The sequence below is a fragment of the Lycium ferocissimum genome, chromosome 9 (genome assembly GCF_029784015.1).
Source record: "Lycium ferocissimum isolate CSIRO_LF1 chromosome 9, AGI_CSIRO_Lferr_CH_V1, whole genome shotgun sequence".
NCBI classification, from domain to species: domain Eukaryota; kingdom Viridiplantae; phylum Streptophyta; class Magnoliopsida; order Solanales; family Solanaceae; genus Lycium; species Lycium ferocissimum.
The window spans coordinates 3512880-3526250 of record NC_081350.1 but is presented as its reverse complement, the minus strand read 5'-3'; positions in this window follow the sequence as shown (position 1 = coordinate 3526250).

Below are 13371 nucleotides of genomic sequence, written 5' to 3'. Positions count from 1 at the left end.
TATCTCACAATTCCCTACTCTCCTCTTTCCCTAAATTTCCTACTCATCTAAATCTCTCTCTCTCTCTCTTCCAACTTCCAAGTTCAAATTTCAAAATTTAAATTTAATGGATAATGATAATCCTCCACCTCCTCCTCCAGTCCGAAGATCAATTTCAAGTCCGGTGTGGTTGCATTTTGAGCGAGTAGACGAGGAACATATTAAATGTCAACATTGTGGTCAAATATATCTCTATAAGTCCGAACCGGTTTTTGGGGCTACCGGTCCGTTACGTAGGCACTTGGACAAAAGGCACAAAATTGAACTTTGAAGTTTATCTCTTCTTTAAATTTCTCCTTCGATGCTAGCGTTTTGAACTTTTCATTTGTAATAAGTTAACCGCTCAAATTTGTATGTTTTGAATTTGCAATATTATCAATTTAAGTTTGACGTTTTATTTTAAATTACTTATGTAGTCTTGTATCACATTCTCAACTTTTTATAATTTTTAGTACTTAAATAGCCGTTGGGAGTCTTCATTCCAATAACATATTCAATATATACACAAATATACCATTAACATGTACAAGATATACACAAATATACCACTTAAATAATTTTTTTTTTTTAAAATTAATTCGAAGTGGGCCGGGCGGCCGGTCCCATTGGGCCGTAACCCGGCCGTGGTGGGCCATGCTACCGGGCTAAATGGCATGTCCGGCCCAGGCCCCTAATTTTTTCTACTGGCCTAGCCCACCACCCTCTTACCGGGTTGAGGGGCCGGGCCTGTTATGGGCCGATCCCGGGCCGACCTAGCCCAATTGACAGGCTTAGATACAGGGTAAATTATGGGAAAAGGACATTGTGTGTCCACTCAGCCAAACTAATCCCACATTTAACCACTGTTTGGGCTTAATTCCACTAGGTGTCCGTTCGGCCCAAATTAATGCCAAAAAATGGTCGGTCCGCCCAAAATAATGTCAATGCTGGCCGGCTCAACAGCCTAGACGCTTAAAAAAAAAAGACTTTTTGTGGCAACTAAGTCGCCACTAAAGTCGCTACAACATATATACATATGTTGGAATTATATATACACTTTATATACAAGAATTATACATTTTATATACACGTGCTGGAAATAATCATACATTTATTATAAATAAATTATACGTTAATTATACATTTATTATACACATATTATACAATTATGATATGATATTTATTTTTAACATATACAATACTGATACATATTATATACCACAATGATACGATTTCTATAATAAATTTTTTATACGTATGGTACACTTTTTATACAAGATTGATACAGCTTATATACACATGTTGGAATTATATATACACTTTCTATACAAAAATGATACATATTATATACAAAAATGATACAATTTTCTATTCTTTACAGGTCAGTTGCACTGTGCTGATACATATATACACAAATGATACATATTATATACAAAAATGATACATACCTCAGTGATCCATATTTTATACAGTTTCTATACATTACAGATAGGTATTGATACATATTTTATACACAAATGACACATATTATATATAAAAATCGCCTCAAACATTTTTGTGTTTGGGTTTTTATTTGAAAATTGTCTTATTTAAGTTTTGGCTAATGGATGAGATTAGTTTAATTGCTACATTTTGGGTTTGGAAAAAATTAGGTCGAGGAGGGTGTGATTATTTATGACCGACCGGCCATTTATGTCCTTTTCCCGTAAATTATTACCCTTCCGACAAAATTTGCGTATTAGTCAACAAAAAAAAAAAAAAGCCTCAAAATCTTGAGCTACGTTTTGTCACTACTTGCGGACAAATCTACAATATATAACAAGTGAATATATTGTACGAAAAAGGGTTAAAATTACCCCTCAGCTATTGAAAATGGGCCAACTTTACCCTCTGTTTGCAAATGGGGTTAAATATACCCCTGCCGTTAATAAATTGGGTCATATCTACCCTTATAAACTAACAAACCTCCATGTCATATTTTTACCCATTTTAAATTTATTTAATTGGTGACATGGACTGCCACATCAGAATAAAACATACCCACCTTTCATAGCATTTATATCTTCTTCTCCATCTAAGAAAAACAATCACCGGTTTTGTCTCTTCCTAAACAATTATGGGGGCTTTCATGGAATCGGAGACGTTGGTTGGATTGATGGTGAATTATTCTGAAATAGTTATTGCTGTAAAGAATCATAACTTCCTCAAGAATGAAGACCTAATGACCCTGCAGTCATTGTTGTCCCTCAGTCCTAAAATTTCTCCTCTCATTGCCACCCTCCTCTCATCCACATCCAAATATTTTCACTCTATCTACCTAAAGTTTGATGATTTCACTAAATTTCACCTCCAAATTTGAAACCCTTCAAGAAAATCAGGTCAAACGCCAGAAAACTTCTCAGTATACGAATCAATCTAATAAAAAAATGCACCAAGAAAAAGAGACCCAATTAGCCAAAAAAATTCACTTTATCTTCCTAAAATTTGAATCTTTTCACTAAATTTCACCTCCAAATTTGGAACACTTTAATAAAATCAGCTTAAAACACCAAAAACCTCTCACTATACGAATCTGATAATGGCAATCTAATAAAATAAATGCACCAAATTCACCTCCAAATTTGGAACACTTCAACTAAATCAACATAAAATGCCAGAAAGAACATGTTTGGGTGTGGGGTGGGGGTGGCTGTGGGTGTGATTGAGGCCAAAACCGGTGAAAGTTTTTTTTAGATGGAGAAGAAACGTAAAATCCTAAAAAAAAAAAAAAAAAAAAAAAAAAAAAAAGATGGCGTAGGTTTCATTCCAATGGGGTAGTCCATGTCACCAATTAAATAAATTTAAATGGGTAAAAAAATGACATGGAGGTCTGTTAGTTTTTAAGGGTAGATATGATCCAATTTATTAACGACAAGGGTATATTTGACCTCATTTGCAAACGGAGGGTAAAGTTGGCTCATTTTCGATAGTTGAGGGGTAATTTTGACCCTTTTCCGTATATTGTAATATTGCCTTTGCGGCAGAGTTTGTGGATAGAATTTCTGAAGCCAAGTTTCACGGCACAACTTGTGGAATGTTTGCCAAAGAAGTCAAATTGCACCCCTTCGGTACCTAAATTTTGTGGCACAACTTTAAAAAGATGGACAAAATGAATTTCAAAGAGATTATACAGAATTAGAAGTCAAATCTACCTAATATCTATTGGAAATTAGAGAATATTACCTTTTATCCGAGTGTTTTGTCAATTTTTATAGCTTGATGACGAAATTTTGTAGACAAGCGGATCTAATTTTAACAGCCGGAACAGTAACAATGAAAATGACCTCCTCTTTGGTGAGATTATATGAGCAAATACCCGAACCGAAATATGTTATTGCATGCAGGATGTTCAGTACAGATTCTTATAGTACTATTCGGGGAGTATATAAGCTAATTCCTGTAGATGTGGGTTGCGCACCTAAACCGAAAGCGGTTATAGTTGATAGAATGGAAATTGAAATCGCTTTAGAAGAATGGGAAGAGATTGAAGAAAGAAGAAATGAGATTAGAATCCTTCAGAAGAGTGGGAAAAAGTGAAGAATAGAGGAAGAAGTAGGAGGTGTTTGGGAGTTTAGGTTTTAGCGGATGTTTGGATCTGAGGGTAGTTTTGTCCAATTAATTTTCATTAAATTTAATGGAGGCTACTTTTACAAAGCTTTTCTTAATGGGTCAAAAATTTAAGACCAATTGCTTTAAAGATCAAGTCATGAAGTTATCCCCACTTGAGGGATTAAAATGGACTGGTTTAATAAAGGGTAGGTTAATTAACCCATCCAAACTTAAGCAAATTGGACGAATTATATTTTCATGGGTTAATTTTGCCAGCGTCTTTTCTTTCGAGCTAAGGGTCTATCAAAAACAGCTTTTCTACCCCATAAAGGTAGGAGTAATGTCTGTGTACATTCTACACTCTTCAGACCCCCTTATGAGATTACAATAAGTATGTTGGGTTAATTTTACCGCCTCCACATTTATACCTAAAGGATCCGAATCATGAAGTAGATTTTAGAAAATCTTTTGCCATAATAAATGCAATGCTGAGAAGTGTATAAAGGCCCTCCTCCAAACAAGAAAAGTACAACAGAAGAAAAAAAAAAAAAAAAAAAGAGAAAAAACGAAAAAGGAACGAACTTTTTTCACTATTCTGCCTTCGTTTTGAATGGTGAGCTCAAAGTCTTATACGAATTGTTAATTTTCATATTCTTAAGTTTTTGAATTTAGTACATATGCTATAATTAAGACTCTTCTTGATTTAATTATTCATTTTGAGTTGGGTTGTTTTTTGTTGTTGTTATATTAGAATTGTTTCACCGACGCTGCTAATAGTTATTACGAATTTCATTGCTAATCATGATAATTTATTTTTTGTTTCTTGTGCCTAAATTCTTGCAGGATCAAGCTCTCATTTTTGTAATTTGTATTACTCCATTTCTTCTTGAAATAAGTCTTGCTATTAATTTTGATGTGACGAGTTATGGCGCTGCTGGAGATGGAGTGCACGATGACACTCAAGTAACACATAATTTCAATTGCTCATTTGCTTTTGAAAAATACTGTTAAGTGAGCTAGTAAGCGTAAGTGAAATGAGTTTAACTTATACATTCTAATAGTGTAAAGGATTTTTATAGAATCAGGTGATCTTTAAATTGTTGGCATATATAAGTTAAACTTCTTAAAAACTGCATATCATCTGGATCACGTATATGTGTGTGTGTATATATTGTGCATTGCAGAAGATCTTTTTAGTAATTATTGAGAATGAAATGATCTTTTACATTGATTGAGGGCCTCCTTTTTTTTTTCTCCAGGAAAGAAGAATAAAATCGACATAAAAAGGAAAGAAAAATTGTTCTTTTCCAGTTATTTACACCTTGTGATTCTATAATTATAGGCATTCAAACAAGCTTGGAGGGCTGCGTGTACTGATGCAAATAAAAATCCATCAATACTTGTACCAAGTGGAAAGTCATATCTAGTACGGCCCATTACATTCGAAGGGCCTTGCAAGTCCACCAATATTCAGATACAAGTAAAGATGCTTCAATTTCTCTTCAAGCCCATCAATATTCTTCTAAAAAAAAAGAAGGAAAAATTTCATAAATGACTAACTTGAAAGCTTTATTTATGCATTTTGGCTACATTTTACCTATTTACATGACATAGCAAACATATAGCAAAATTCAGCACTTGTTACTTATTGTATTCGCGTATTCGTATTCATGAATACAAATATTAAAATTCTTTGAATTTTGTATTCAATTTAAATGTATTCAACTCAACTGTATTCATTGTAGCTATTTTTACACTGTATTCACTTTATTATATTTAATCGGTTGTATACGAAACACAAAATTTTGCACTAAAAAAATTAACGAATTCACTCAAAAACTGAATACAAGAAATAAATTTAACTCTATTCATTTGTATACAATTAAAAATTGCCTGTATACATTTGTATACAAGAAATAAAATTAACGAATGTACACCCAATGCTAAAAAATAATGAATACACTGAATTGTATGCTAAAAATTAATGAATACACTGAATTGTATGCTAAAAAATTAATGAATACACTAAAAATGAAACACGATTTTTCAGATTCGGCATCGGAATCTAACCGGAAAAGCCACCGTCGGCCAGATCTGATGAATACACAGACCTGACTGCTGTCATCGTCATCAACAGTGGATACGCAATCCGTCGTCCGTCGTCCGCCGTCACCACCATCGTCATCAACACCGGCCAACAACAACAACAACATAACATCTTCGGATCTGTTTCCAGATCCGGCACCGCCGTTCAGATCTGATATGGCAGATTTTTTCTTGTAATTTTTTGTCCTACAATGTAATTCCATTGCAATTTTTAGTCTTGTGAATCTGATTCTTAGATTTTTCTGCTAAGCGATGATTCAAATTTCACTAGTGTTTACCTGCATCGGAAAAGACATAGTGGACTTGAAGAACATTGAACATTTTTCATGGAAGAGAGAGAGAGGGAGAAAAACTGAAAATTAATATGTGGTGGTTCGTCGGAGACGGCGCTCTGGCGTCTCCGGCGGTGAAGGACAGAAGTGAGGGGAAGAGGAGAGAAAGAGAGATGAGAGGGTTGGGTTGGAAGTGAATAATTTGATGTTGGGTATTCTACCGCGCGCGCGCGCACACACACACACACACATATATATATATATATATATATATATATATATATATATATATATATATATATATATATATATGACACAGCTATAAGTTGTATTTAACATATTATTGTTAGCTATGGGATGTAATTATTTTAAACTATAGCTACTAAATATAAATATATAGTAGAGTTAGTTATGTCATGTAGTTATTAAAAAAAAAATGATATATTACAAGCTGGAGCATGCTTGTAGACTGCATATAACCCGCCTATTTGACACCCCTACTTGCGGTTATCAGGATCCATTGAAGCACCGGAGGATCCAGAGGCGTGGACAGGTTGTGAAAATGTAAGCTGGATTTATTTTACCGGAGTTTTTGGTATCTTCAGCAATGGTTCCGGTACTATCAATGGCCATGGCCAACGCTGGTGGAACACTCCTAGCGGTACCAGGGTGCGTCTCTCCTCTAAATCGAGCTTAAACAATTTCTTAACTATACAAGAAAAACTTCCATTCTTAAGGAATTCATATGGATATAAAAAAGGTTGTTTTACCTTATTTCCACAGTATAATTTTCTGACAAATTAATGTGATTCAATTGAACTCCGTCCAAACCACGTAGTTCTGTCCTGTACACTGCAATTAATCTAATATGGCACTAACCGCACTGCAAATTGTTGCAACAAACAACATTCACAGTTCGAAGAGAACAAATGTGCTACTTCAACTTTAATGTTATGCTCCCTCCGTCTCCCCCCATCTCAAAAAAGATTGTCTTCTTTCCTTTTTAGTCTGTCCCAAAAAAATTGACACCTTTCTATATTTAGAAATAATTTAACTTTATGAGATGATTTATAGTCACACAAATATCTAAGGCTTATTTTGGACCACACATTTCAAAAGCATTCCTTTATTTCTTAAACTCTATGCTAAGTTTTAGGACCGAGGGAGTACTTTACTAACATTTTAGAAGCAAATTCTTAACAGTACATTGCTTGCATAAATATTAACAAGTGATATCATTTGTTTCAGGTGAAAGCGACTTGCACCAAGCCAACGGTATGGAGTAAATATAATGCAGTCACTGTCTGTTCATTTTTCTAAAATGATTATCAAATACAAGGGTGCGTCTAATACGAATCACTAGTTGAACTTCCTCCTTTTTCCTGGTAAATTATGTTTAAATCAATCTAATCCTTATGCGATTTATCCTTTACTAGAGTTTATTACTTGAGTCTATTCATTTTTGCAAGTATCTTATTCCTTTATAAGATTACAAAGAGTACTTTTCGCCCTTTTTTGTAGGCTGTCCACTTTAATTATTGTAATGGGCTTCGATTAAGTGGAATAAGACTAGTGAATAGTTCGAGAAACCATATAATCCTTACTTACAGCAAGGGAGTAACCTTCTCAAATATTCATATAAGTGCACCAAACTATAGTCGCAATACTGATGGTATCGATATCTTTTTCTCTAGCCAGCTTCAAATTCAAGACTCCATTATCCAAACTGGTACTTAATTCTCATTTTCTTCCTACTGCCTAAAATGTTCAACCTGTTTATAGATTAGAAAAAATGATTTGTTAGAATTTTACAAAAAAGATTAATGCAAATAACCGCATTTATAAAAGAACGTTTTTTGAAAAATAAAAAGCAATCCAAAGGTGTATCTACTAATTACGTATAACTGTTCTTCTAAGATATTATCTCGAAAAGTAATCGAAATGCATAACTTGGGGTTTAATTATGTGAATATTGATTTTATAATATAACCAAAATGTTACCAGAATATCTTGTTGAGATAAACATATTCTCCATTATCCTTATTTCATACTGTTTTCTTAAGTATTTCTGTTCTTGAATTTACCTACAAAACCAATAATAGAGGTTCACAGTATTTTTATCCTGAAGTTTTAAGTTGATTAATGATGTATTAACTACTAAAGTTATTGATGTTGGGACTCTTTTATATTAACTGCATAAAATGTTTAATTTTTTACGCCAAAGTTAATTAAGTCACAAAAATAAATAAACAAGAAGCAGGTGATGACTGCATTGCCGTCAATACTAGGTGCTCAGGCCATGGTATAAGGTAGAACCATGTACTTCAATAATCTCACTTTTTTTGGTTACTATAAATGGGAAATTTATTATTATGATGAGAATAACAAATATTTTGTATGTAGCATCAGAAGTTTAGGTCCAAATAACACATTTGCTAATGTGGAAAATGTCTATGTAATGAATTGTTACCTAGAGGGAACCCAAAACAGTGTTAGAATTAATCATGGCAGGTAACAAAAGGTCTGACCTTTCATATATCTTATAGAGTATATATTAATGGGGTAAACTATTTTTGAATAATTGTATGCATATACTAATTTTCCTAAAATATATCTTTCATGCGTTCATAGGGTGGTTCTAGATATGCTAGGTCTATACATTTTGAGAATATTAAACTCAAAAATGTAAAAAACCCAATAATTATTGATCAGAATTATTGCAATGGTGGTCATTCATGTCAACCTCGGGTAAAAAAACAAAATTAATAAATAAATAAATATATATATATATATATATATATATATATATATATATATATATATATATATATATATATATATATATATATATATATCAAATTTTATTTTTCTGAAGAAGACTTAGAAATTTGAAAGTTATCTTTTGTTTGAAAAAATGTTGAACAGGTAAGTGCAGTCAAAGTGAGCAATGTAACATACAAGAAATTACATGGAACTACAAGCAGCAAGGTAGCAATAAATTTGAATTGTAGCAATAGCACATCTTGCACCAACATTGAGATGGAGAATATCTACATAACTCCAGTTGTGCCTGGAGAAAAGATTTTTGCTACTTGTAATAATGCCCAAGAAAAAGCCTCTTCAAGCTCACCTCCTGTATCTTGCTTGTCACAAGGATAATTATATAGAGGATATATTACATTTATTTAGTGGTGTCAATGGTTTTGTAAAAACCGCCTTGACCGATCGAACCGAACCGTACCAAACCGATTATTAGGATTTGGTAATAAAATCGACGGTTTTTATATAAATTTCTAACCGTACAGAAAAATTGGGTAGGTTTTTTATTTTATAAAAATAAACCAAAAGAATACCGAATCATACTGAATACATTTATATATGTAAAATATATTATATATATTAAGTTTAAAATTAATAAAACATTAAATTTTTCGTCTTGTGCCTGGGTTGATGGAAATGACTACAAATCGGCAACAAATAATTAAAACTAAAGTCCCAACTCCGAAACCTGTTATGTTACCCCTATTGAAACTAATTAGTTCTAGCACCTCGAGCGGATTCCAACTATCTTGAGTAACAAGCTACAAGGTATTAGATATCTTTCCTCTCGTATGATTTAAATTCTTTTATTGGATATCAAATCTTATCAGACTTAGTTCTTGTGTCTCATTTTGGTTGATTACTTCCAGCTCGCGTGATCTAATTTTTTTGTCTTTATTTAATATTATCTTACACTACTATAAAATAGTGGGATGGATTTCTATTCTAATTGTGTTCATGTTTTCTTGATTCTTTACTTTTTAAACTCTCACACCCCAATCCTGATAGGGCATGACGGGCACCCGACTCTCATCAGAGTCGAGCGAACCCTCAGACATTCGCTCTATCAAAACCTGTCATTTCAAAAACTTTTAAGAACATAAAACTTTTCCAAATGGAAATCATCTAAAATACATACTCTTTTAAAGTCCACAAATGACTCAACTGACATCACTTTGTCGACATCTCGACAAACATACCATAGGACACTGTCTGCAGAAGTCTCTAAGAAGTAAGGCGAACATTATGAGTCGGGAAAGGGCCCGACATACCTATAATCATACATATCTATCCATGACTCAGCACTGACTCCGAATGAGGTGGAACTTGCCAATCCAACGTGATGTCCAAGCATCCAGCTATACACTTACACACGTTAAACAATGCGGGAACGCGGGCATAAACGCGCAAGCGTCCCAGCAAAAGGACGTCGGACGGACAATGTACCGAGTATGTAAGGTGATAACAAGTCATAATCATAATTTGACTTAGGAGAGAAGAAATCACAATCTAACTCAACACCTGGCCATTTTGGAAAAACATAAATGTGCACGCGAAGTCTCAAAACAATCTTTAAGTAAATAATGCAATCCAACACACGCCGCTTCCGACACGTTAACGAAATGATCCCTTCGGACGCGTTTGCTTAGGCTAGTATCACAATAGTCCCTTCGGACGGCCGTTTCCGGCATAATAATGATGGCCCCTTCGGGCAGCCGCTTCCGGTTTAATAATGATGGCCCCTTCGGGCAGCCGCTTTCGGCTTAATAATGATGGCCCCTTCAGGCAGTCGCTTCGGGCTTATTAATGTCACCATCATGTCAACACATACTCAATCCACAAATATCAATTTCAATCATATCATAAGTCACTAATCCATTCATCACAATCCAGTTATTAGCCTTAGTCTTTCATAAAAGTTATCAAATTTGTATCTCACTAGACTCGGGAGGACATACTTCCGGAGTGTTTGAGGGTAGAATTGTTATGAAATTCTTACTACCTATATTCTACTCAATTTCATCTTATTTCCTTACCCAAAGAATAAATGATCATGTCAATACAAAGGGATAATACTATGGAATGTAAACATAAATCGTAAATGAAATGAAGTAGTAAAATCTCGCACCCCCTTCGGAGTGGTTTTGAAAATCAAATTTTATGTTTCCTTTAGTATAAAACTCATTTCCTCGAAATCGTTAGTAGAACTATATACATAACTCAACGTGGCACCTTATGGGTGTTCCCTTCGGAATAGAATAGGAGTACAATATCAATAAGCCATCACAAGAAACATTTGGACCTTACTGGTCTAAGAATGGAATCATATGGGTTACATATAGAATGAATAACAACAAGGATCATGCCAAAAGAAGAAAGGTTTGCCTTACATACCTGGAAGCTTACATTTCACTTTCCAACTTACTTCTTGCCTCGCAATCTACGTAAGATCATTCATAGTCTCGTAATCTACATATAAAACCATTCATACCATTGTTAGGCCCGTTGTTATATACTTATCCTAAGCCTCCAAATAAATCTTTCTAGAATCTGCCAAAATTTCGGCAGTATCTCCTCTGTTTATATGCCTAGCCTAAAACCTCAATTCAGCAACCAATAGTAACAACAACAATACCAACATCAACAACAATATTATCAACACCAAAATATTCCATAAACACCCCACACGATGTTTGATCCAATTTCTCGACCCATAAATTCGTTATAAGCTCATGTAGTAACTTTTCCTTCATAGATAAGCTTAAATCAATACTAATAAGGAAAGATTCGTACCTTTCACCCGCTAGAGTTGCAATATCTTTGATTAACACCTTGAATCCAACCCAAGTTTCGCTGCAATTCGATATTATAATCGCAGCCATGTGTTGTCCAAACTTAAATTCGGGGATTTCACTTAATTTGCGCTAAAATTCTTTGGACGGAAGTTGGAGGATTATTCTAGAGAATTTGGGAAATTTTGAGAAGTGTTTTGAAAAAATGAGGGGTAAAACCCCTCTTATAAGTTGCCAAATCCGGATTCGGGGTTACCGTAGCAAGACCGTAGCATGTGGATCCCCAATCGTAGCAAAGATGCGTAGCATGCGTTTATGTTCTATCAGCCTAACTTGTAACGTCCATAATTCTCCACTCTAATGTCGTATCGACGTGCGGCTTATTGCGTTGGAAACTAGACTCTATAAACTTCATTTTAGGCTTTTGAAACACCTTAAAACTCCTCATATACTAGGAGATATTGTTTTCTCCAAGTTGGGCCAAAATTACCCCTCATATTCTCTTCCAAGTTCCAACAAATTTAATTTCCTTAATCCACTTGCCCTTCAATCCTTCCATAGCTCACTATATGCACTTAAACCCTTATAACCATAAGTTAAACACATATAAGCTCACATACCTCCTGAATGGTAACTCGAATCTCAACATACGAAACTACGGGGTGTAACATAAACAATAAAATGTCTAGAGAGTTTTTGCCAAAGTCTTATACAAGTATGCTGTTAGAACCCATATTTTTGTACATTGGAACAATTCGGATTAATTATGATAAGTTAAGGACAAAACTATTTCGGGATACAAAGTCGGAATTTTTGACCTTCGATTTTATTTTGAGTTATAAGTTGGGCATGAATTTGTTGGCATGGAACAATTAGGAAAATTTGGGACCACAATTGGAATTAATGGAAGTTAAAAATCATGCATCTTTTCCTTAGTTGGCCGTGTGAAGTGGAGTTGGCCCACACAATTTGTGGACAATTTTAATTGGTCCAACACTTGTGTGGGCCAAGGGACACTTGGATGATTCATCAAAGGGGCTTAAAAGATGACCACTTAGTATTCATTCTTCATTTTCCCACACTTAGAAAATATCAAGATGTTGAAGAACCAACAAGCTTGTTCTCGGCCAACATCCCCAAAAATCAAGTCCCATTTCAAGCCCTTCTAAAATTATTTTGTTGATGCTAACCCACTATATTGAGGTCCCTAAGTAGCGTGGAGGTGTCGTTGGAGCGATCAACCCTTTATTTTTCATCCTTGGAAACCCTAGGCTATTGTGGAATTGAAGAGAAAAGGTAAGAATTGATTATGTTTTATGTGTTGTAGAGGTTGTATGTATGTTGTAGTATGTTAAAATGGAAGAAATTCATGAAATAAAGTATGTTGAAGTTGAGGCCATATGTATGAGGCTTAGCCGTGTAAGTGTGTGTGTGTTGTGTTGTATTGAAATGATGAATTGAAGTCTAGTTATCATGTTGTGATCATTGTAAGGTGAAGGAATGAATGAGAATCATCCATATATGTATATGTGTAGTGTTGGTCGAAATGGGTCATATTATATGACAATGAGCAATTAATATCGCTTAATGTTTTATTCGTCGTCGTTATGAATTCTATGTTGGAAATGAATGTTGAATGACTCAAGGCGATTTTGTAGTTGTTGCGGACTGATTTGGAGACTATTGTGCAATTAATGTAGTTTGTATGTTGATGAGAATAGCATTGTAGAATGTGAATTGTGGATGCGAATCATGAATTGAAAATAAGGAATAGG